Here is a 24731-nt window from a genome sequence, read left to right as displayed (position 1 = left end):
AGCCTGTGGCACCCGGTATTCCCAGGCGGTCTCCCATCCAAGTACTAACCAGGCCCGACCCTGCTTAGCTTCCGAGACCAGACGAGATCGGGGGCGTTCAGGGTGGTGTGGCCCTAGACGGCGGCGGAGGGCGCCCCTGCCCCGCTCGAGAAGCCGAGCCTCTCTGGGCTTCCCCGCCGCCGCCTCCCGCCCCAGGCCCCGCGCCGGGCCGGGCCGGTTGAGTTCGCCGGCCGGGTCCCGCGGGCTCCCAGGGACGGGGGTGATGGGCGGGGCGGGGCGGGGCGGGGCGGGGTGGGGGGCTGTCTCTCTATACACACACACACACACACTCACACTCACTCACACTCACACAAGATGCGCCTCCACGGCTGGACTCGCCAAGGTGGAGCCCTCCCAGCCCCCCTCGTCTCCTCGCCCGGCCTCCTTCACCTACCCGCTGCCCACCCCCAGCGCGTCGCTGCCTGCCGCTGACTGCGCACGCACGGGACGCTCGCCCTTTGACACCAGCCAGGGGCCGCCCTCCCCCACAACCCCTTTCAGCTGCGCCCCCCCCCTCGCCCTGTGGGTGGGCTGCCGCCTATTCCCCCGGGCCAGGGCTGGGGCACAGCCAGTGTATGGGGCGTCTCTCTCTGGGGATGTGTCCCATGGGTGGGGTGGGGTGGCGTGGTTTGGGGGGCGCTGAAGAAATCAGTCCCCTCCATCTCCTACCTCTGGAAAACGCCCAAGCCCGTGGAGAACTGCCGGCACCGCTTCGTGGGGGCTGGGAACCTCCTCCGTGTCCTCCTGTGGCCCAGTCCAAGGGGCCTGGGCCTGGCCGGGGCTGCATTGGACCCCGACCACCCTGGCGTGTGGACTCGCTAAAAATCGGCCATTAGATATTGGATTCCAGCTTCCTGGAGGTCATTTCACTAATGAGTGCACCGGAAAGAGTTTCCTAATCCATCTGTGAGGGTGGCAACTGAAAGAGAATTTTAAAGCTGACAGAATAGGCGAGGGAAGGCATAGGAGATTTCCACAGCCAGCAAGGAAGACTTTCCCGAAATGGAAGAAAGAAACGAGCAAACAGAGACACCGGTAGCCCGCCCGGAAAAGAGTCTGCCCCTGAGAGAAAGCACCCTGACCAGGTTCACCCGTGGGTGGGTGGCGAGCTAGCGGCATTCAGAAGAGCGAGGCCCGCAGTCTGTGCGGAAGACACCTGCGCTCGGGTGTGTGTGGCGGCGCGATTCACAAGCAGCTCTAGACGTTAAACCAAGGAGAAGCCAGGGAGTTCCCAACGCCCCAGGTGTCCTCAGCCCACGACTGGCTGCTGTGGGAATGCGAAGCCCGGCTCCTTGTCTCAGAGCGGGGTTCCCAGGAGGATCAGGCTGAAGCTGGGACTTGGCCTCAAAGTGTCCCCTCGCACGGCCACCCCCTTCCCCTTCCTGCTCCTCTACTCCTGGTGCCCCTCCATCCAGGGGCCAGACCTTAAAGAGTCACTGCAAGAGAATCCTGGTCCCAAAGGAGCCTTCTGGGGGACCGGTGCTGAGAGAGGTTGTGGGCATGGCCCGCTGGGGCTCTGCCCGACGCAGGGCTGAGAGATGCCACCTCCCAGCTCTGGGTCCCTGCAGGAAGTGTTGGCAAGCACAGGGCCGGTCCTCCAAAGGCCCAGGTGCAGGGAGCCCAGGCCAAGCAGCCTGTGGAAGAAGCCACTTGCCGTGCCACCCCGGGAACAGGACTGCAGGCCCCGCCCTTCCCACCTCCTCCTCCTCCTCCTCCTCCTCCCCCCCGCCCCGCCCCCACAGGGCACAGGGCTCAGAGACACCTCAGACTCTTGCTACCCAAAGTGCAAAGGGCATCAGTTGCTCCTCCAACACCCCCCCCCCCGCCCAGCAGACCACGTTGTCCAGCCAGCCCCCGGGCCTCCCTGGGGTGCCCAGCACAAAAGTGCAGACACCCACCGGACCCTCAGTCTCAGTTTTCGGAGGTTTTTGCCACTCTAAGGACCCGCAGGCCAGCTGGGCCTTCGGGCAGGACAGAGAGCCCCGGAATCCGACGTGGAGAGCTGCGTGTACGTCCCCATCAGGAGGCGGTCCCCACCTCCGCGGCTCTCCCCTTGCGGGGAGCGGCAGCCCAGCCGGCAGCCGCAGGGCCTCAGGGAAGACACCAGGCTGGGCCCCCGCGGCACAGCGGGGGCACGTCCCCCGCACTCACGCGACTTAGGGACGGCTGCTGGAGACTGCTGCGGCCACCCTGCTGCCGGGTTTCTGGAGGGCTTCCTGGAAGCAGCATCCACACCAAGCCCTTGGAAGGCCCAGGCGACGGAGGAGCCGGTCAGGCAGGGGCCGAGGACGGTGAGAGGCCGGGCGGGAAGGAGCGTGTCAGACAGGGGCAGAGGACGGTGACAGGCCGGGCGGGGAGGAGCCGGTCAGGCGGGGGCCCAGGACAGTGACGGGCCTGGCCGGGGAGGAGTGCGTCAGGCAGGGGCAGAGGAGACGGGCTGGGTAAGGGTTAGGGTTACAGTTAGGGCACAATTCACAATCCCAAAGACGTGGAAGCGACCCGAGTGCCCATCCATCCAGGAGTGCATCAATAAAATGTGGCACGTGGACACCACGGAGTGCCATTCGGCTGTGAGGAGCAGCGGTGAGAGGGCGCCTCTCGTGTTCTCCTGGCCAGAGCTGGAACCCGTTCCAGTAGGCCAAGTATCCCAAGAATGGACACACGAGCACCACGTGAGCGCGCTCACCAGCAAATTGGTACGAACGGATGGACGCCTAAGTGGACAGAGAGGAATCACCTTCATCGGGTGGGTGTCGGGCGGGTGGGGGGAGGGGAGGGGCATACACATCCATTAGGCATGGGGTGGGTGCGCACCGACTGGGGGATGGGCGCACTTGAAGCTCTGACCCGAGGGGGGAGGCTTGGAGAGGGCAAGGCACCCGACCTTAACATTGGTACCCCCACAATACGCTGGAACAACATGAGAGGTATATGAATAAGAACACAGGGGGGGCCGGGCGCGGTGGCTCACGCCTGTAATCCTAGCTCTCTGGGAGGCCGAGGCGGGCGGATTGCTCCAGGTCAGGAGTTCGAAACCAGCCTGAGCAAGAGCGAGACCCCGTCTCTACTAAAAATAGAGAGAAATTAATTGGCCAACTAATATATATAGAAAAACACAGCCGGGCGTGGTGGTGCATGCCTGTAGTCCCAACTACTCGGGAGGCTGAGGCAGCAGGATTGCTTGAGCCCGGAGATTGAGGTTGCTGTGAGCTAGGCTGACGCCATGGCACTCACTCTAGCCTGGGCAGCAAAACGAGACTCTGTCTCAAAAAAAAAAAAAAAAAAAAGAACACAGGGGGGAGGGCGGCACGGGCAACACATGTCACCTGAATACTTGTACTCCCATCATCTGCTTGAAAAGAGAGAGAAAAGAAAATGCAATCCTAGAGGTAAGAGACACTTTTTAAAAATAATGAATCCGAAGAGAAAAGTAAAAGGAGGCCTGTGGAGCAGGTCTGGGTGTGACTCCGGATCCCCCAACATCAGGTGCCACCACCAAAGATTCCTGCGTGTAGCCCATAGAACCCCAAAAGCAACGGGACGAGTTCTGGTCACATACTCCCTCAAAATGACATCCTGGCCTTCTTCTGGAACTCCCTCCCCTCTCAGACTCTCAAGGTTTCCTCCAGCGTGTCGGTTCCCACAGAGCAGACCTTTGGTCTGAGACCTGACAGTCCAGATGCCACGCATGCTGCCGCGTGGCGGCGGTGTCGCGGCTTGGGACAAGAGGAGGCCCCACGGTGCGGGCTGGGGCGCCAGGCACCGCGCGGGCGCTGAGGGTGGGGGTGACCCCCACCCCGGGCCGCCGCCGCGCTCCCAGAAAGGGGACAGAACAAGAGGCAAGAAAAAAAAAAAAAAAGCAGCAGCCTGTGGCACCCGGTATTCCCAGGCGGTCTCCCATCCAAGTACTAACCAGGCCCGACCCTGCTTAGCTTCCGAGACCAGACGAGATCGGGGGCGTTCAGGGTGGTGTGGCCCTAGACGGCGGCGGAGGGCGCCCCTGCCCCGCTCGAGAAGCCGAGCCTCTCTGGGCTTCCCCGCCGCCGCCTCCCGCCCCAGGCCCCGCGCCGGGCCGGGCCGGGCTGGTTGAGTTCGCCGGCCGGGTCCCGCTGGCTCCCAGGGACGGGGGTGATGGGCGGGGCGGGGCGGGGCGGGGCGGGGTGGGGGGCTGTCTCTCTATACACACACACACACACTCACACTCACTCACACTCACACAAGATGCGCCTCCACGGCTGGACTCGCCAAGGTGGAGCCCTCCCAGCCCCCCTCGTCTCCTCGCCCGGCCTCCTTCACCTACCCGCTGCCCACCCCCAGCGCGTCGCTGCCGCTGACTGCGCAGGCGCGGGACGCTCGCCCTTTGACCCCAGCCAGGGGCCGCCCTCCCCCACAACCCCTTTCAGCTGCGCCCCCCCCCTCGCCCTGTGGGTGGGCTGCCGCCTATTCCCCCGGGCCAGGGCTGGGGCACAGCCAGTGTATGGGGCGTCTCTCTCTGGGGATGTGTCCCATGGGTGGGGTGGGGTGGCGTGGTTTGGGGGGCGCTGAAGAAATCAGTCCCCTCCATCTCCTACCTCTGGAAAACGCCCAAGCCCGTGGAGAACTGCCGGCACCGCTTCGTGGGGGCTGGGAACCTCCTCCGTGTCCTCCTGTGGCCCAGTCCAAGGGGCCTGGGCCTGGCCGGGGCTGCATTGGACCCCGACCACCCTGGCGTGTGGACTCGCTAAAAATCGGCCATTAGATATTGGATTCCAGCTTCCTGGAGGTCATTTCACTAATGAGTGCACCGGAAAGAGTTTCCTAATCCATCTGTGAGGGTGGCAACTGAAAGAGAATTTTAAAGCTGACAGAATAGGCGAGGGAAGGCATAGGAGATTTCCACAGCCAGCAAGGAAGACTTTCCCGAAATGGAAGAAAGAAACGAGCAAACAGAGACACCGGTAGCCCGCCCGGAAAAGAGTCTGCCCCTGAGAGAAAGCACCCTGACCAGGTTCACCCGTGGGTGGGTGGCGAGCTAGCGGCATTCAGAAGAGCGAGGCCCGCAGTCTGTGCGGAAGACACCTGCGCTCGGGTGTGTGTGGCGGCGCGATTCACAAGCAGCTCTAGACGTTAAACCAAGGAGAAGCCAGGGAGTTCCCAACGCCCCAGGTGTCCTCAGCCCACGACTGGCTGCTGTGGGAATGCGAAGCCCGGCTCCTTGTCTCAGAGCGGGGTTCCCAGGAGGATCAGGCTGAAGCTGGGACTTGGCCTCAAAGTGTCCCCTCGCACGGCCACCCCCTTCCCCTTCCTGCTCCTCTACTCCTGGTGCCCCTCCATCCAGGGGCCAGACCTTAAAGAGTCACTGCAAGAGAATCCTGGTCCCAAAGGAGCCTTCTGGGGGACCGGTGCTGAGAGAGGTTGTGGGCATGGCCCGCTGGGGCTCTGCCCGACGCAGGGCTGAGAGATGCCACCTCCCAGCTCTGGGTCCCTGCAGGAAGTGTTGGCAAGCACAGGGCCGGTCCTCCAAAGGCCCAGGTGCAGGGAGCCCAGGCCAAGCAGCCTGTGGAAGAAGCCACTTGCCGTGCCACCCCGGGAACAGGACTGCAGGCCCCGCCCTTCCCACCTCCTCCTCCTCCTCCTCCTCCTCCCCCCCGCCCCGCCCCCACAGGGCACAGGGCTCAGAGACACCTCAGACTCTTGCTACCCAAAGTGCAAAGGGCATCAGTTGCTCCTCCAACACCCCCCCCCCCGCCCAGCAGACCACGTTGTCCAGCCAGCCCCCGGGCCTCCCTGGGGTGCCCAGCACAAAAGTGCAGACACCCACCGGACCCTCAGTCTCAGTTTTCGGAGGTTTTTGCCACTCTAAGGACCCGCAGGCCAGCTGGGCCTTCGGGCAGGACAGAGAGCCCCGGAATCCGACGTGGAGAGCTGCGTGTACGTCCCCATCAGGAGGCGGTCCCCACCTCCGCGGCTCTCCCCTTGCGGGGAGCGGCAGCCCAGCCGGCAGCCGCAGGGCCTCAGGGAAGACACCAGGCTGGGCCCCCGCGGCACAGCGGGGGCACGTCCCCCGCACTCACGCGACTTAGGGACGGCTGCTGGAGACTGCTGCGGCCACCCTGCTGCCGGGTTTCTGGAGGGCTTCCTGGAAGCAGCATCCACACCAAGCCCTTGGAAGGCCCAGGCGACGGAGGAGCCGGTCAGGCAGGGGCCGAGGACGGTGAGAGGCCGGGCGGGAAGGAGCGTGTCAGACAGGGGCAGAGGACGGTGACAGGCCGGGCGGGGAGGAGCCGGTCAGGCGGGGGCCCAGGACAGTGACGGGCCTGGCCGGGGAGGAGTGCGTCAGGCAGGGGCAGAGGAGACGGGCTGGGTAAGGGTTAGGGTTACAGTTAGGGCACAATTCACAATCCCAAAGACGTGGAAGCGACCCGAGTGCCCATCCATCCAGGAGTGCATCAATAAAATGTGGCACGTGGACACCACGGAGTGCCATTCGGCTGTGAGGAGCAGCGGTGAGAGGGCGCCTCTCGTGTTCTCCTGGCCAGAGCTGGAACCCGTTCCAGTAGGCCAAGTATCCCAAGAATGGACACACGAGCACCACGTGAGCGCGCTCACCAGCAAATTGGTACGAACGGATGGACGCCTAAGTGGACAGAGAGGAATCACCTTCATCGGGTGGGTGTCGGGCGGGTGGGGGGAGGGGAGGGGCATACACATCCATTAGGCATGGGGTGGGTGCGCACCGACTGGGGGATGGGCGCACTTGAAGCTCTGACCCGAGGGGGGAGGCTTGGAGAGGGCAAGGCACCCGACCTTAACATTGGTACCCCCACAATACGCTGGAACAACATGAGAGGTATATGAATAAGAACACAGGGGGGGCCGGGCGCGGTGGCTCACGCCTGTAATCCTAGCTCTCTGGGAGGCCGAGGCGGGCGGATTGCTCCAGGTCAGGAGTTCGAAACCAGCCTGAGCAAGAGCGAGACCCCGTCTCTACTAAAAATAGAGAGAAATTAATTGGCCAACTAATATATATAGAAAAACACAGCCGGGCGTGGTGGTGCATGCCTGTAGTCCCAACTACTCGGGAGGCTGAGGCAGCAGGATTGCTTGAGCCCGGAGATTGAGGTTGCTGTGAGCTAGGCTGACGCCATGGCACTCACTCTAGCCTGGGCAGCAAAACGAGACTCTGTCTCAAAAAAAAAAAAAAAAAAAAGAACACAGGGGGGAGGGCGGCACGGGCAACACATGTCACCTGAATACTTGTACTCCCATCATCTGCTTGAAAAGAGAGAGAAAAGAAAATGCAATCCTAGAGGTAAGAGACACTTTTTAAAAATAATGAATCCGAAGAGAAAAGTAAAAGGAGGCCTGTGGAGCAGGTCTGGGTGTGACTCCGGATCCCCCAACATCAGGTGCCACCACCAAAGATTCCTGCGTGTAGCCCATAGAACCCCAAAAGCAACGGGACGAGTTCTGGTCACATACTCCCTCAAAATGACATCCTGGCCTTCTTCTGGAACTCCCTCCCCTCTCAGACTCTCAAGGTTTCCTCCAGCGTGTCGGTTCCCACAGAGCAGACCTTTGGTCTGAGACCTGACAGTCCAGATGCCACGCATGCTGCCGCGTGGCGGCGGTGTCGCGGCTTGGGACAAGAGGAGGCCCCACGGTGCGGGCTGGGGCGCCAGGCACCGCGCGGGCGCTGAGGGTGGGGGTGACCCCCACCCCGGGCCGCCGCCGCGCTCCCAGAAAGGGGACAGAACAAGAGGCAAGAAAAAAAAAAAAAAAGCAGCAGCCTGTGGCACCCGGTATTCCCAGGCGGTCTCCCATCCAAGTACTAACCAGGCCCGACCCTGCTTAGCTTCCGAGACCAGACGAGATCGGGGGCGTTCAGGGTGGTGTGGCCCTAGACGGCGGCGGAGGGCGCCCCTGCCCCGCTCGAGAAGCCGAGCCTCTCTGGGCTTCCCCGCCGCCGCCTCCCGCCCCAGGCCCCGCGCCGGGCCGGGCCGGGCTGGTTGAGTTCGCCGGCCGGGTCCCGCTGGCTCCCAGGGACGGGGGTGATGGGCGGGGCGGGGCGGGGCGGGGCGGGGTGGGGGGCTGTCTCTCTATACACACACACACACACTCACACTCACTCACACTCACACAAGATGCGCCTCCACGGCTGGACTCGCCAAGGTGGAGCCCTCCCAGCCCCCCTCGTCTCCTCGCCCGGCCTCCTTCACCTACCCGCTGCCCACCCCCAGCGCGTCGCTGCCGCTGACTGCGCAGGCGCGGGACGCTCGCCCTTTGACCCCAGCCAGGGGCCGCCCTCCCCCACAACCCCTTTCAGCTGCGCCCCCCCCCTCGCCCTGTGGGTGGGCTGCCGCCTATTCCCCCGGGCCAGGGCTGGGGCACAGCCAGTGTATGGGGCGTCTCTCTCTGGGGATGTGTCCCATGGGTGGGGTGGGGTGGCGTGGTTTGGGGGGCGCTGAAGAAATCAGTCCCCTCCATCTCCTACCTCTGGAAAACGCCCAAGCCCGTGGAGAACTGCCGGCACCGCTTCGTGGGGGCCGGGACCCTCCTCCGTGTCCTCCTGTGGCCCAGTCCAAGGGGCCTGGGCCTGGCCGGGGCTGCATTGGACCCCGACCACCCTGGCGTGTGGACTCGCTAAAAATCGGCCATTAGATATTGGATTCCAGCTTCCTGGAGGTCATTTCACTAATGAGTGCACCGGAAAGAGTTTCCTAATCCATCTGTGAGGGTGGCAACTGAAAGAGAATTTTAAAGCTGACAGAATAGGCGAGGGAAGGCATAGGAGATTTCCACACCCAGCAAGGAAGACTGTCCCGAAATGGAAGAAAGAAACGAGCAAACAGAGACACCGGTAGCCCGCCCGGAAAAGAGTCTGCCCCTGAGAGAAAGCACCCTGACCAGGTTCACCCGTGGGTGGGTGGCGAGCTAGCGGCATTCAGAAGAGCGAGGCCCGCAGTCTGTGCGGAAGACACGTGCGCTCGGGTGTGTGTGGCGGCGCGATTCACAAGCAGCTCTAGACGTTAAACCCAGGAGAAGCCAGGGAGTTCCCAACGCCCCAGGTGTCCTCAGCCCACGACTGGCTGCTGTGGGAATGCGAAGCCCGGCTCCTTGTCTCAGAGCGGGGTTCCCAGGAGGATCAGGCTGAAGCTGGGACTTGGCCTCAAAGTGTCCCCTCGCATGGCCACCCCCTTCCCCTTCCTGCTCCTCTACTCCTGGTGCCCCTCCATCCAGGGGCCAGACCTTAAAGAGTCACCGCAAGAGAATCCTGGTCCCAAAGGAGCCTTCTGGGGGACCGGTGCTGAGAGAGGTTGTGGGCATGGCCCGCTGGGGCTCTGCCCGACCCAGGGCTGAGAGATGCCACCTCCCAGCTCTGGGTCCCTGCAGGAAGTGTTGGCAAGCACAGGGCCGGTCCTCCAAAGGCCCAGGTGCAGGGAGCCCAGGCCAAGCAGCCTGTGGAAGAAGCCACTTGCCGTGCCACCCCCGGGAACAGGACTGCAGGTCCCGGCCCTTCCCACCTCCTCCTCCTCCTCCTCCTCCTCCTCCTCCCCCCCGCCCCGCCCCCACAGGGCACAGGGCTCAGAGACACCTCAGACTCTTGCTACCCAAAGTGCAAAGGGCATCAGTTGCTCCTCCAACACCCCCCACCCGCCCAGCAGACCACGTTGTCCAGCCAGCCCCCGGGCCTCCCTGGGGTGCCCAGCACAAAAGTGCAGACACCCACCGGACCCTCAGTCTCAGTTTTCGGAGGTTTTTGCCACTCTAAGGACCCGCAGGCCAGCTGGGCCTTCGGGCAGGACAGAGAGCCCCGGAATCCGACGTGGAGAGCTGCGTGTACGTCCCCATCAGGAGGCGGTCCCCACCTCCGCGGCTCTCCCCTTGCGGGGAGCGGCAGCCCAGCCGGCAGCCGCAGGGCCTCAGGGAAGACACCAGGCTGGGCCCCCGCGGCACAGCGGGGGCACGTCCCCCGCACTCACGCGACTTAGGGACGGCTGCTGGAGACTGCTGCGGCCACCCTGCTGCCGGGTTTCTGGAGGGCTTCCTGGTAGCAGCATCCACACCAAGCCCTTGGAAGGCCCAGGCGACGGAGGAGCCGGTCAGGCAGGGGCCGAGGACGGTGAGAGGCCGGGGGGGAAGGAGCGTGTCAGGCAGGGGCAGAGGACGGTGACAGGCCGGGCGTGGAGGAGCCGGTCAGGCGGGGGCCCAGGACAGTGACGGGCCTGGCCGGGGAGGAGTGCGTCAGGCAGGGGCAGAGGAGACGGGCTGGGTAAGGGTTAGGGTTACAGTTAGGGCACAATTCACAATCCCAAAGACGTGGAAGCGACCCGAGTGCCCATCCATCCAGGAGTGCATCAATAAAATGTGGCGCGTGGACACCACGGAGTGCCATTCGGCTGTGAGGAGCAGCGGTGAGAGGGCGCCTCTCGTGTTCTCCTGGCCAGAGCTGGAACCCGTTCCAGTAAGCCAAGTATCCCAAGAATGGACACACGAGCACCACGTGAGCGCGCTCACCAGCAAATTGGTACGAACGGATGGACACCTAAGTGGACAGAGAGGAATCACCTTCATCGGGTGGGTGTCGGGCGGGTGGGGGGAGGGGAGGGGCATACACATCCATTAGGCATGGGGTGGGTGCGCACCGACTGGGGGATGGGCGCACTTGAAGCTCTGACCCGAGGGGGGAGGCTTGGAGAGGGCAAGGCACCCGACCTTAACATTGGTACCCCCACAATACGCTGGAACAACATGAGAGGTATATGAATAAGAACACAGGGGGGGCCGGGCGCGGTGGCTCACGCCTGTAATCCTAGCTCTCTGGGAGGCCGAGGCGGGCGGATTGCTCCAGGTCAGGAGTTCGAAACCAGCCTGAGCAAGAGCGAGACCCCGTCTCTACTAAAAATAGAAAGAAATTAATTGGCCAACTAATACATATAGAGAAACACAGCCGGGCGTGGTGGTGCATGCCTGTAGTCCCAACTACTCGGGAGGCTGAGGCAGCAGGATTGCTTGAGCCCGGAGATTCAGGTTGCTGTGAGCTAGGCTGACGCCATGGCACTCACTCTAGCCTGGGCAGCAAAACGAGACTCTGTCTCAAAAAATAAAAAAAAAAGAACACAGGGGGGAGGGCGGCACGGGCAACACATGTCACCTGAATACTTGTACTCCCATCATCTGCTTGAAAAGAGAGAGAAAAGAAAATGCAATCCTAGAGGTAAGAGACACTTTTTAAAAATAATGAATCCGAAGAGAAAAGTAAAAGGAGGCCTGTGGAGCAGGTCTGGGTGTGACTCCGGATCCCCCAACATCAGGTGCCACCACCAAAGATTCCTGCGTGTAGCCCATAGAACCCCAAAAGCAACGGGACGAGTTCTGGTCACATACTCCCTCAAAATGACATCCTGGCCTTCTTCTGGAACTCCCTCCCCTCTCAGACTCTCAAGGTTTCCTCCAGCGTGTCGGTTCCCACAGAGCAGACCTTTGGTCTGAGACCTGACAGTCCAGATGCCACGCATGCTGCCGCGTGGCGGCGGTGTCGCGGCTTGGGACAAGAGGAGGCCCCACGGTGCGGGCTGGGGCGCCAGGCACCGCGCGGGCGCTGAGGGTGGGGGTGACCCCCACCCCGGGCCGCCGCCGCGCTCCCAGAAAGGGGACAGAACAAGAGGCAAAAAAAAAAAAAAAAAAAAGCAGCAGCCTGTGGCACCCGGTATTCCCAGGCGGTCTCCCATCCAAGTACTAACCAGGCCCGACCCTGCTTAGCTTCTGAGACCAGACGAGATCGGGGGCGTTCAGGGTGGTGTGGCCCTAGACGGCGGCGGAGGGCGCCCCTGCCCCGCTCGAGAAGCCGAGCCTCTCTGGGCTTCCCCGCCGCCGCCTCCCGCCCCAGGCCCCGCGCCGGGCCGGGCCGGTTGAGTTCGCCGGCCGGGTCCCGCGGGCTCCCAGGGACGGGGGTGATGGGCGGGGCGGGGCGGGGCGGGGCGGGGTGGGGGGCTGTCTCTCTATACACACACACACACACTCACACTCACTCACACTCACACAAGATGCGCCTCCACGGCTGGACTCGCCAAGGTGGAGCCCTCCCAGCCCCCCTCGTCTCCTCGCCCGGCCTCCTTCACCTACCCGCTGCCCACCCCCAGCGCGTCGCTGCCTGCCGCTGACTGCGCACGCACGGGACGCTCGCCCTTTGACACCAGCCAGGGGCCGCCCTCCCCCACAACCCCTTTCAGCTGCGCCCCCCCCCTCGCCCTGTGGGTGGGCTGCCGCCTATTCCCCCGGGCCAGGGCTGGGGCACAGCCAGTGTATGGGGCGTCTCTCTCTGGGGATGTGTCCCATGGGTGGGGTGGGGTGGCGTGGTTTGGGGGGCGCTGAAGAAATCAGTCCCCTCCATCTCCTACCTCTGGAAAACGCCCAAGCCCGTGGAGAACTGCCGGCACCGCTTCGTGGGGGCTGGGAACCTCCTCCGTGTCCTCCTGTGGCCCAGTCCAAGGGGCCTGGGCCTGGCCGGGGCTGCATTGGACCCCGACCACCCTGGCGTGTGGACTCGCTAAAAATCGGCCATTAGATATTGGATTCCAGCTTCCTGGAGGTCATTTCACTAATGAGTGCACCGGAAAGAGTTTCCTAATCCATCTGTGAGGGTGGCAACTGAAAGAGAATTTTAAAGCTGACAGAATAGGCGAGGGAAGGCATAGGAGATTTCCACAGCCAGCAAGGAAGACTTTCCCGAAATGGAAGAAAGAAACGAGCAAACAGAGACACCGGTAGCCCGCCCGGAAAAGAGTCTGCCCCTGAGAGAAAGCACCCTGACCAGGTTCACCCGTGGGTGGGTGGCGAGCTAGCGGCATTCAGAAGAGCGAGGCCCGCAGTCTGTGCGGAAGACACCTGCGCTCGGGTGTGTGTGGCGGCGCGATTCACAAGCAGCTCTAGACGTTAAACCAAGGAGAAGCCAGGGAGTTCCCAACGCCCCAGGTGTCCTCAGCCCACGACTGGCTGCTGTGGGAATGCGAAGCCCGGCTCCTTGTCTCAGAGCGGGGTTCCCAGGAGGATCAGGCTGAAGCTGGGACTTGGCCTCAAAGTGTCCCCTCGCATGGCCACCCCCTTCCCCTTCCTGCTCCTCTACTCCTGGTGCCCCTCCATCCAGGGGCCAGACCTTAAAGAGTCACCGCAAGAGAATCCTGGTCCCAAAGGAGCCTTCTGGGGGACCGGTGCTGAGAGAGGTTGTGGGCATGGCCCGCTGGGGCTCTGCCCGACCCAGGGCTGAGAGATGCCACCTCCCAGCTCTGGGTCCCTGCAGGAAGTGTTGGCAAGCACAGGGCCGGTCCTCCAAAGGCCCAGGTGCAGGGAGCCCAGGCCAAGCAGCCTGTGGAAGAAGCCACTTGCCGTGCCACCCCCGGGAACAGGACTGCAGGTCCCGGCCCTTCCCACCTCCTCCTCCTCCTCCTCCTCCTCCTCCTCCCCCCCGCCCCGCCCCCACAGGGCACAGGGCTCAGAGACACCTCAGACTCTTGCTACCCAAAGTGCAAAGGGCATCAGTTGCTCCTCCAACACCCCCCACCCGCCCAGCAGACCACGTTGTCCAGCCAGCCCCCGGGCCTCCCTGGGGTGCCCAGCACAAAAGTGCAGACACCCACCGGACCCTCAGTCTCAGTTTTCGGAGGTTTTTGCCACTCTAAGGACCCGCAGGCCAGCTGGGCCTTCGGGCAGGACAGAGAGCCCCGGAATCCGACGTGGAGAGCTGCGTGTACGTCCCCATCAGGAGGCGGTCCCCACCTCCGCGGCTCTCCCCTTGCGGGGAGCGGCAGCCCAGCCGGCAGCCGCAGGGCCTCAGGGAAGACACCAGGCTGGGCCCCCGCGGCACAGCGGGGGCACGTCCCCCGCACTCACGCGACTTAGGGACGGCTGCTGGAGACTGCTGCGGCCACCCTGCTGCCGGGTTTCTGGAGGGCTTCCTGGTAGCAGCATCCACACCAAGCCCTTGGAAGGCCCAGGCGACGGAGGAGCCGGTCAGGCAGGGGCCGAGGACGGTGAGAGGCCGGGGGGGAAGGAGCGTGTCAGGCAGGGGCAGAGGACGGTGACAGGCCGGGCGTGGAGGAGCCGGTCAGGCGGGGGCCCAGGACAGTGACGGGCCTGGCCGGGGAGGAGTGCGTCAGGCAGGGGCAGAGGAGACGGGCTGGGTAAGGGTTAGGGTTACAGTTAGGGCACAATTCACAATCCCAAAGACGTGGAAGCGACCCGAGTGCCCATCCATCCAGGAGTGCATCAATAAAATGTGGCGCGTGGACACCACGGAGTGCCATTCGGCTGTGAGGAGCAGCGGTGAGAGGGCGCCTCTCGTGTTCTCCTGGCCAGAGCTGGAACCCGTTCCAGTAAGCCAAGTATCCCAAGAATGGACACACGAGCACCACGTGAGCGCGCTCACCAGCAAATTGGTACGAACGGATGGACACCTAAGTGGACAGAGAGGAATCACCTTCATCGGGTGGGTGTCGGGCGGGTGGGGGGAGGGGAGGGGCATACACATCCATTAGGCATGGGGTGGGTGCGCACCGACTGGGGGATGGGCGCACTTGAAGCTCTGACCCGAGGGGGGAGGCTTGGAGAGGGCAAGGCACCCGACCTTAACATTGGTACCCCCACAATACGCTGGAACAACATGAGAGGTATATGAATAAGAACACAGGGGGGGCCGGGCGCGGTGGCTCACGCCTGTAATCCTAGCTCTCTGGGAGGCCGAGGCGGGCGGATTGCTCCAGGTCAGGAGTTCGAAACCAGCCTGAGCAAGAGCGAGACCCCGTCTCTACTAAAAATAGAAAGAAATTAATTGGCCAACTAATACATATAGAGAAACACAGCCGGGCGTGGTGGTGCATGCCTGTAGTCCCAACTACTCGGGAGGCTGAGGCAGCAGGATTGCTTGAGCCCGGAGATTCAGGTTGCTGTGAGCTAGGCTGACGCCATGGCACTCACTCTAGCCTGGGCAGCAAAACGAGACTCTGTCTCAAAAAATAAAAAAAAAAGAACACAGGGGGGAGGGCGGCACGGGCAACACATGTCACCTGAATACTTGTACTCCCATCATCTGCTTGAAAAGAGAGAGAAAAGAAAATGCAATCCTAGAGGTAAGAGACACTTTTTAAAAATAATGAATCCGAAGAGAAAAGTAAAAGGAGGCCTGTGGAGCAGGTCTGGGTGTGACTCCGGATCCCCCAACATCAGGTGCCACCACCAAAGATTCCTGCGTGTAGCCCATAGAACCCCAAAAGCAACGGGACGAGTTCTGGTCACATACTCCCTCAAAATGACATCCTGGCCTTCTTCTGGAACTCCCTCCCCTCTCAGACTCTCAAGGTTTCCTCCAGCGTGTCGGTTCCCACAGAGCAGACCTTTGGTCTGAGACCTGACAGTCCAGATGCCACGCATGCTGCCGCGTGGCGGCGGTGTCGCGGCTTGGGACAAGAGGAGGCCCCACGGTGCGGGCTGGGGCGCCAGGCACCGCGCGGGCGCTGAGGGTGGGGGTGACCCCCACCCCGGGCCGCCGCCGCGCTCCCAGAAAGGGGACAGAACAAGAGGCAAAAAAAAAAAAAAAAAAAAGCAGCAGCCTGTGGCACCCGGTATTCCCAGGCGGTCTCCCATCCAAGTACTAACCAGGCCCGACCCTGCTTAGCTTCCGAGACCAGACGAGATCGGGGGCGTTCAGGGTGGTGTGGCCCTAGACGGCGGCGGAGGGCGCCCCTGCCCCGCTCGAGAAGCCGAGCCTCTCTGGGCTTCCCCGCCGCCGCCTCCCGCCCCAGGCCCCGCGCCGGGCCGGGCCGGTTGAGTTCGCCGGCCGGGTCCCGCGGGCTCCCAGGGACGGGGGTGATGGGCGGGGCGGGGCGGGGCGGGGCGGGGTGGGGGGCTGTCTCTCTATACACACACACACACACACTCACACTCACTCACACTCACACAAGATGCGCCTCCACGGCTGGACTCGCCAAGGTGGAGCCCTCCCAGCCCCCCTCGTCTCCTCGCCCGGCCTCCTTCACCTACCCGCTGCCCACCCCCAGCGCGTCGCTGCCTGCCGCTGACTGCGCACGCACGGGACGCTCGCCCTTTGACACCAGCCAGGGGCCGCCCTCCCCCACAACCCCTTTCAGCTGCGCCCCCCCCCTCGCCCTGTGGGTGGGCTGCCGCCTATTCCCCCGGGCCAGGGCTGGGGCACAGCCAGTGTATGGGGCGTCTCTCTCTGGGGATGTGTCCCATGGGTGGGGTGGGGTGGCGTGGTTTGGGGGGCGCTGAAGAAATCAGTCCCCTCCATCTCCTACCTCTGGAAAACGCCCAAGCCCGTGGAGAACTGCCGGCACCGCTTCGTGGGGGCTGGGAACCTCCTCCGTGTCCTCCTGTGGCCCAGTCCAAGGGGCCTGGGCCTGGCCGGGGCTGCATTGGACCCCGACCACCCTGGCGTGTGGACTCGCTAAAAATCGGCCATTAGATATTGGATTCCAGCTTCCTGGAGGTCATTTCACTAATGAGTGCACCGGAAAGAGTTTCCTAATCCATCTGTGAGGGTGGCAACTGAAAGAGAATTTTAAAGCTGACAGAATAGGCGAGGGAAGGCATAGGAGATTTCCACAGCCAGCAAGGAAGACTTTCCCGAAATGGAAGAAAGAAACGAGCAAACAGAGACACCGGTAGCCCGCCCGGAAAAGAGTCTGCCCCTGAGAGAAAGCACCCTGACCAGGTTCACCCGTGGGTGGGTGGCGAGCTAGCGGCATTCAGAAGAGCGAGGCCCGCAGTCTGTGCGGAAGACACCTGCGCTCGGGTGTGTGTGGCGGCGCGATTCACAAGCAGCTCTAGACGTTAAACCAAGGAGAAGCCAGGGAGTTCCCAACGCCCCAGGTGTCCTCAGCCCACGACTGGCTGCTGTGGGAATGCGAAGCCCGGCTCCTTGTCTCAGAGCGGGGTTCCCAGGAGGATCAGGCTGAAGCTGGGACTTGGCCTCAAAGTGTCCCCTCGCACGGCCACCCCCTTCCCCTTCCTGCTCCTCTACTCCTGGTGCCCCTCCATCCAGGGGCCAGACCTTAAAGAGTCACTGCAAGAGAATCCTGGTCCCAAAGGAGCCTTCTGGGGGACCGGTGCTGAGAGAGGTTGTGGGCATGGCCCGCTGGGGCTCTGCCCGACGCAGGGCTGAGAGATGCCACCTCCCAGCTCTGGGTCCCTGCAGGAAGTGTTGGCAAGCACAGGGCCGGTCCTCCAAAGGCCCAGGTGCAGGGAGCCCAGGCCAAGCAGCCTGTGGAAGAAGCCACTTGCCGTGCCACCCCGGGAACAGGACTGCAGGCCCCGCCCTTCCCACCTCCTCCTCCTCCTCCTCCTCCTCCCCCCCGCCCCGCCCCCACAGGGCACAGGGCTCAGAGACACCTCAGACTCTTGCTACCCAAAGTGCAAAGGGCATCAGTTGCTCCTCCAACACCCCCCCCCCCGCCCAGCAGACCACGTTGTCCAGCCAGCCCCCGGGCCTCCCTGGGGTGCCCAGCACAAAAGTGCAGACACCCACCGGACCCTCAGTCTCAGTTTTCGGAGGTTTTTGCCACTCTAAGGACCCGCAGGCCAGCTGGGCCTTCGGGCAGGACAGAGAGCCCCGGAATCCGACGTGGAGAGCTGCGTGTACGTCCCCATCAGGAGGCGGTCCCCACCTCCGCGGCTCTCCCCTTGCGGGGAGCGGCAGCCCAGCCGGCAGCCGCAGGGCCTCAGGGAAGACACCAGGCTGGGCCCCCGCGGCACAGCGGGGGCACGTCCCCCGCACTCACGGGACTTAGGGACGGCTGCTGGAGACTGCTGCGGCCACCCTGCTGCCGGGTTTCTGGAGGGCTTCCTGGAAGCAGCATCCACACCAAGCCCTTGGAAGGCCCAGGCGACGGAGGAGCCGGTCAGGCAGGGGCCGAGGACGGTGAGAGGCCGGGCGGGAAGGAGCGTGTCAGACAGGGGCAGAGGACGGTGACAGGCCGGGCGGGGAGGAGCCGGTCAGGCGGGGGCCCAGGACAGTGACGGGCCTGGCCGGGGAGGAGTGCGTCAGGCAGGGGCAGAGGAGACGGGCTGGGTAAGGGTTAGGGTTACAGTTAGGGCACAATTCACAATCCCAAAGACGTGGAAGCGACCCGAGTGCCCATCCATCCAGGAGTGCATCAATAAAATGTGGCACGTGGACACCACGGAGTGCCATTCGGCTGTGAGGAGCAGCGGTGAGAGGGCGCCTCTCGTGTTCTCCTGGCCAGAGCTGGAACCCGTTCCAGTAGGCCAAGTATCCCAAGAATGGACACACGAGCACCACGTGAGCGCGCTCACCAGCAAATTGGTACGAACGGATGGACGCCTAAGTGGACAGAGAGGAATCACCTTCATCGGGTGGGTGTCGGGCGGGTGGGGGGAGGGGAGGGGCATACACATCCATTAGGCATGGGGTGGGTGCGCACCGACTGGGGGATGGGCGCACTTGAAGCTCTGACCCGAGGGGGGAGGCTTGGAGAGGGCAAGGCACCCGACCTTAACATTGGTACCCCCACAATACGCTGGAACAACATGAGAGGTATATGAATAAGAACACAGGGGGGGCCGGGCGCGGTGGCTCACGCCTGTAATCCTAGCTCTCTGGGAGGCCGAGGCGGGCGGATTGCTCCAGGTCAGGAGTTCGAAACCAGCCTGAGCAAGAGCGAGACCCCGTCTCTACTAAAAATAGAGAGAAATTAATTGGCCAACTAATATATATAGAAAAACACAGCCGGGCGTGGTGGTGCATGCCTGTAGTCCCAACTACTCGGGAGGCTGAGGCAGCAGGATTGCTTGAGCCCGGAGATTGAGGTTGCTGTGAGCTAGGCTGACGCCATGGCACTCACTCTAGCCTGGGCAGCAAAACGAGACTCTGTCTCAAAAAAAAAAAAAAAAAAAAGAACACAGGGGGGAGGGCGGCACGGGCAACACATGTCACCTGAATACTTGTACTCCCATCATCTGCTTGAAAAGAGAGAGAAAAGAAAATGCAATCCTAGAGGTAAGAGACACTTTTTAAAAATAATGAATCCGAAGAGAAAAGTAAAAGGAGGCCTGTGGAGCAGGTCTGGGTGTGACTCCGGATCCCCCAACATCAGGTGCCACCACCAAAGATTCCTGCGTGTAGCCCATAGAACCCCAAAAGCAACGGGACGAGTTCTGGTCACATACTCCCTCAAAATGACATCCTGGCCTTCTTCTGGAACTCCCTCCCCTCTCAGACTCTCAAGGTTTCCTCCAGCGTGTCGGTTCCCACAGAGCAGACCTTTGGTCTGAGACCTGACAGTCCAGATGCCACGCATGCTGCCGCGTGGCGGCGGTGTCGCGGCTTGGGACAAGAGGAGGCCCCACGGTGCGGGCTGGGGCGCCAGGCACCGCGCGGGCGCTGAGGGTGGGGGTGACCCCCACCCCGGGCCGCCGCCGCGCTCCCAGAAAGGGGACAGAACAAGAGGCAAGAAAAAAAAAAAAAAAGCAGCAGCCTGTGGCACCCGGTATTCCCAGGCGGTCTCCCATCCAAGTACTAACCAGGCCCGACCCTGCTTAGCTTCCGAGACCAGACGAGATCGGGGGCGTTCAGGGTGGTGTGGCCCTAGACGGCGGCGGAGGGCGCCCCTGCCCCGCTCGAGAAGCCGAGCCTCTCTGGGCTTCCCCGCCGCCGCCTCCCGCCCCAGGCCCCGCGCCGGGCCGGGCCGGGCTGGTTGAGTTCGCCGGCCGGGTCCCGCTGGCTCCCAGGGACGGGGGTGATGGGCGGGGCGGGGCGGGGCGGGGCGGGGTGGGGGGCTGTCTCTCTATACACACACACACACACTCACACTCACTCACACTCACACAAGATGCGCCTCCACGGCTGGACTCGCCAAGGTGGAGCCCTCCCAGCCCCCCTCGTCTCCTCGCCCGGCCTCCTTCACCTACCCGCTGCCCACCCCCAGCGCGTCGCTGCCGCTGACTGCGCAGGCGCGGGACGCTCGCCCTTTGACCCCAGCCAGGGGCCGCCCTCCCCCACAACCCCTTTCAGCTGCGCCCCCCCCCTCGCCCTGTGGGTGGGCTGCCGCCTATTCCCCCGGGCCAGGGCTGGGGCACAGCCAGTGTATGGGGCGTCTCTCTCTGGGGATGTGTCCCATGGGTGGGGTGGGGTGGCGTGGTTTGGGGGGCGCTGAAGAAATCAGTCCCCTCCATCTCCTACCTCTGGAAAACGCCCAAGCCCGTGGAGAACTGCCGGCACCGCTTCGTGGGGGCCGGGACCCTCCTCCGTGTCCTCCTGTGGCCCAGTCCAAGGGGCCTGGGCCTGGCCGGGGCTGCATTGGACCCCGACCACCCTGGCGTGTGGACTCGCTAAAAATCGGCCATTAGATATTGGATTCCAGCTTCCTGGAGGTCATTTCACTAATGAGTGCACCGGAAAGAGTTTCCTAATCCATCTGTGAGGGTGGCAACTGAAAGAGAATTTTAAAGCTGACAGAATAGGCGAGGGAAGGCATAGGAGATTTCCACACCCAGCAAGGAAGACTGTCCCGAAATGGAAGAAAGAAACGAGCAAACAGAGACACCGGTAGCCCGCCCGGAAAAGAGTCTGCCCCTGAGAGAAAGCACCCTGACCAGGTTCACCCGTGGGTGGGTGGCGAGCTAGCGGCATTCAGAAGAGCGAGGCCCGCAGTCTGTGCGGAAGACACGTGCGCTCGGGTGTGTGTGGCGGCGCGATTCACAAGCAGCTCTAGACGTTAAACCCAGGAGAAGCCAGGGAGTTCCCAACGCCCCAGGTGTCCTCAGCCCACGACTGGCTGCTGTGGGAATGCGAAGCCCGGCTCCTTGTCTCAGAGCGGGGTTCCCAGGAGGATCAGGCTGAAGCTGGGACTTGGCCTCAAAGTGTCCCCTCGCATGGCCACCCCCTTCCCCTTCCTGCTCCTCTACTCCTGGTGCCCCTCCATCCAGGGGCCAGACCTTAAAGAGTCACCGCAAGAGAATCCTGGTCCCAAAGGAGCCTTCTGGGGGACCGGTGCTGAGAGAGGTTGTGGGCATGGCCCGCTGGGGCTCTGCCCGACCCAGGGCTGAGAGATGCCACCTCCCAGCTCTGGGTCCCTGCAGGAAGTGTTGGCAAGCACAGGGCCGGTCCTCCAAAGGCCCAGGTGCAGGGAGCCCAGGCCAAGCAGCCTGTGGAAGAAGCCACTTGCCGTGCCACCCCCGGGAACAGGACTGCAGGTCCCGGCCCTTCCCACCTCCTCCTCCTCCTCCTCCTCCTCCTCCTCCCCCCCGCCCCGCCCCCACAGGGCACAGGGCTCAGAGACACCTCAGACTCTTGCTACCCAAAGTGCAAAGGGCATCAGTTGCTCCTCCAACACCCCCCACCCGCCCAGCAGACCACGTTGTCCAGCCAGCCCCCGGGCCTCCCTGGGGTGCCCAGCACAAAAGTGCAGACACCCACCGGACCCTCAGTCTCAGTTTTCGGAGGTTTTTGCCACTCTAAGGACCCGCAGGCCAGCTGGGCCTTCGGGCAGGACAGAGAGCCCCGGAATCCGACGTGGAGAGCTGCGTGTACGTCCCCATCAGGAGGCGGTCCCCACCTCCGCGGCTCTCCCCTTGCGGGGAGCGGCAGCCCAGCCGGCAGCCGCAGGGCCTCAGGGAAGACACCAGGCTGGGCCCCCGCGGCACAGCGGGGGCACGTCCCCCGCACTCACGCGACTTAGGGACGGCTGCTGGAGACTGCTGCGGCCACCCTGCTGCCGGGTTTCTGGAGGGCTTCCTGGAAGCAGCATCCACACCAAGCCCTTGGAAGGCCCAGGCGACGGAGGAGCCGGTCAGGCAGGGGCCGAGGACGGTGAGAGGCCGGGCGGGAAGGAGCGTGTCAGGCAGGGGCAGAGGACGGTGACCGGCCGGGCGGGGAGGAGCCGGTCAGGCGGGGGCCCAGGACAGTGACGGGCCTGGCCGGGGAGGAGTGCGTCAGGCAGGGGCAGAGGAGACGGGCTGGGTAAGGGTTAGGGTTACAGTTAGGGCACAATTCACAATCCCAAAGACGTGGAAGCGACCCGAGTGCCCATCCATCCAGGAGTGCATCAATAAAATGTGGCGCGTGGACACCACGGAGTGCCATTCGGCTGTGAGGAGCAGCGGTGAGAGGGCGCCTCTCGTGTTCTCCTGGCCAGAGCTGGAACCCGTTCCAGTAAACCAAGTATCCCAAGAATGGACACACGAGCACCACGTGAGCGCGCTCACCAGCAAATTGGTACGAACGGATGGACGCCTAAGTGGACAGAGAGGAATCACCTTCATCGGGTGGGTGTCGGGCGGGTGGGGGGAGGGGAGGGGCATACACATCCATTAGGCATGGGGTGGGTGCGCACCGACTGGGGGATGGGCGCACTTGAAGCTCTGACCCGAGGGGGGAGGCTTGGAGAGGGCAAGGCACCCGACCTTAACATTGGTACCCCCACAATACGCTGGAACAACATGAGAGGTATATGAATAAGAACACAGGGGGGGCCGGGCGCGGTGGCTCACGCCTGTAATCCTAGCTCTCTGGGAGGCCGAGGCGGGCGGATTGCTCCAGGTCAGGAGTTCGAAACCAGCCTGAGCAAGAGCGAGACCCCGTCTCTACTAAAAATAGAAAGAAATTAATTGGCCAACTAATATATATAGAAAAACACAGCCGGGCGTGGTGGTGCATGCCTGTAGTCCCAACTACTCGGGAGGCTGAGGCAGCAGGATTGCTTGAGCCCGGAGATTGAGGTTGCTGTGAGCTAGGCTGACGCCATGGCACTCACTCTAGCCTGGGCAGCAAAACGAGACTCTGTCTCAAAAAAAAAAAAAAAAAAAGAACACAGGGGGGAGGGCGGCACGGGCAACACATGTCACCTGAATACTTGTACTCCCATCATCTGCTTGAAAAGAGAGAGAAAAGAAAATGCAATCCTAGAGGTAAGAGACACTTTTTAAAAATAATGAATCCGAAGAGAAAAGTAAAAGGAGGCCTGTGGAGCAGGTCTGGGTGTGACTCCGGATCCCCCAACATCAGGTGCCACCACCAAAGTTTCCTGCGTGTAGCCCATAGAACCCCAAAATCAACGGGACGAGTTCTGGTCACATACTCCCTCAAAATGACATCCTGGCCTTCTTCTGGAACTCCCTCCCCTCTCAGACTCTCAAGGTTTCCTCCAGCGTGTCGGTTCCCACAGAGCAGACCTTTGGTCTGAGACCTGACAGTCCAGATGCCACGCATGCTGCCGCGTGGCGGCGGTGTCGAGGCTTGGGACAAGAGGAGGCCCCACGGTGCGGGCTGGGGCGCCAGGCACCGCGCGGGCGCTGAGGGTGGGGGTGACCCCCACCCCGGGCCGCCGCCGCGCTCCCAGAAAGGGGACAGAACAAGAGGCAAGAAAAAAAAAAAAAAAAGCAGCAGCCTGTGGCACCCGGTATTCCCAGGCGGTCTCCCATCCAAGTACTAACCAGGCCCGACCCTGCTTAGCTTCCGAGACCAGACGAGATCGGGGGCGTTCAGGGTGGTGTGGCCCTAGACGGCGGCGGAGGGCGCCCCTGCCCCGCTCGAGAAGCCGAGCCTCTCTGGGCTTCCCCGCCGCCGCCTCCCGCCCCAGGCCCCGCGCCGGGCCGGGCCGGGCTGGTTGAGTTCGCCGGCCGGGTCCCGCTGGCTCCCAGGGACGGGGGTGATGGGCGGGGCGGGGCGGGGCGGGGCGGGGTGGGGGGCTGTCTCTCTATACACACACACACACACTCACACTCACTCACACTCACACAAGATGCGCCTCCACGGCTGGACTCGCCAAGGTGGAGCCCTCCCAGCCCCCCTCGTCTCCTCGCCCGGCCTCCTTCACCTACCCGCTGCCCACCCCCAGCGCGTCGCTGCCGCTGACTGCGCAGGCGCGGGACGCTCGCCCTTTGACCCCAGCCAGGGGCCGCCCTCCCCCACAACCCCTTTCAGCTGCGCCCCCCCCCTCGCCCTGTGGGTGGGCTGCCGCCTATTCCCCCGGGCCAGGGCTGGGGCACAGCCAGTGTATGGGGCGTCTCTCTCTGGGGATGTGTCCCATGGGTGGGGTGGGGTGGCGTGGTTTGGGGGGCGCTGAAGAAATCAGTCCCCTCCATCTCCTACCTCTGGAAAACGCCCAAGCCCGTGGAGAACTGCCGGCACCGCTTCGTGGGGGCCGGGACCCTCCTCCGTGTCCTCCTGTGGCCCAGTCCAAGGGGCCTGGGCCTGGCCGGGGCTGCATTGGACCCCGACCACCCTGGCGTGTGGACTCGCTAAAAATCGGCCATTAGATATTGGATTCCAGCTTCCTGGAGGTCATTTCACTAATGAGTGCACCGGAAAGAGTTTCCTAATCCATCTGTGAGGGTGGCAACTGAAAGAGAATTTTAAAGCTGACAGAATAGGCGAGGGAAGGCATAGGAGATTTCCACACCCAGCAAGGAAGACTGTCCCGAAATGGAAGAAAGAAACGAGCAAACAGAGACACCGGTAGCCCGCCCGGAAAAGAGTCTGCCCCTGAGAGAAAGCACCCTGACCAGGTTCACCCGTGGGTGGGTGGCGAGCTAGCGGCATTCAGAAGAGCGAGGCCCGCAGTCTGTGCGGAAGACACCTGCGCTCGGGTGTGTGTGGCGGCGCGATTCACAAGCAGCTCTAGACGTTAAACCCAGGAGAAGCCAGGGAGTTCCCAACGCCCCAGGTGTCCTCAGCCCACGAC

The 24731-nt window shown here is 63.1% G+C and overlaps 6 non-coding genes and 1 pseudogene across 6 annotated transcripts; all 7 read right to left on the bottom strand.

Moving 5' to 3' along the window:
- On the bottom strand, window positions 1–119 carry LOC142867121 (5S ribosomal RNA). Its single transcript, XR_012916852.1, has one exon. It is a non-coding gene; the product is annotated as a 5S ribosomal RNA (ribosomal RNA).
- Window positions 120–3903: 3784 nt separating this feature from the next.
- Window positions 3904–4022, bottom strand: LOC142867120 (5S ribosomal RNA). The gene has a single exon (XR_012916851.1). It is a non-coding gene; the product is annotated as a 5S ribosomal RNA (ribosomal RNA).
- Window positions 4023–7805: 3783 nt separating this feature from the next.
- On the bottom strand, window positions 7806–7924 carry LOC142867119 (5S ribosomal RNA). The gene has a single exon (XR_012916850.1). It is a non-coding gene; the product is annotated as a 5S ribosomal RNA (ribosomal RNA).
- Window positions 7925–11713: 3789 nt separating this feature from the next.
- On the bottom strand, window positions 11714–11832 carry LOC142867139 (uncharacterized; annotated as a pseudogene).
- Window positions 11833–15620: 3788 nt separating this feature from the next.
- Window positions 15621–15739, bottom strand: LOC142867118 (5S ribosomal RNA). The gene has a single exon (XR_012916849.1). It is a non-coding gene; the product is annotated as a 5S ribosomal RNA (ribosomal RNA).
- A 3784-nt stretch (window positions 15740–19523) lies between these two features.
- On the bottom strand, window positions 19524–19642 carry LOC142867117 (5S ribosomal RNA). The gene has a single exon (XR_012916848.1). It is a non-coding gene; the product is annotated as a 5S ribosomal RNA (ribosomal RNA).
- A 3790-nt stretch (window positions 19643–23432) lies between these two features.
- Window positions 23433–23551, bottom strand: LOC142867116 (5S ribosomal RNA). Its single transcript, XR_012916847.1, has one exon. It is a non-coding gene; the product is annotated as a 5S ribosomal RNA (ribosomal RNA).
- Between the last annotated feature and the right edge of the window lie 1180 nt (window positions 23552–24731).

This window comes from Microcebus murinus, unplaced genomic scaffold (assembly GCF_040939455.1).
Source record: "Microcebus murinus isolate Inina unplaced genomic scaffold, M.murinus_Inina_mat1.0 scaf013_hap2_Mmur4.0, whole genome shotgun sequence".
Classification (NCBI taxonomy): Eukaryota; Metazoa; Chordata; class Mammalia; order Primates; family Cheirogaleidae; genus Microcebus; species Microcebus murinus.
The sequence above is the reverse complement of the archived record's forward strand: the minus strand, read 5'-3'. Positions and strand labels throughout refer to the sequence as shown.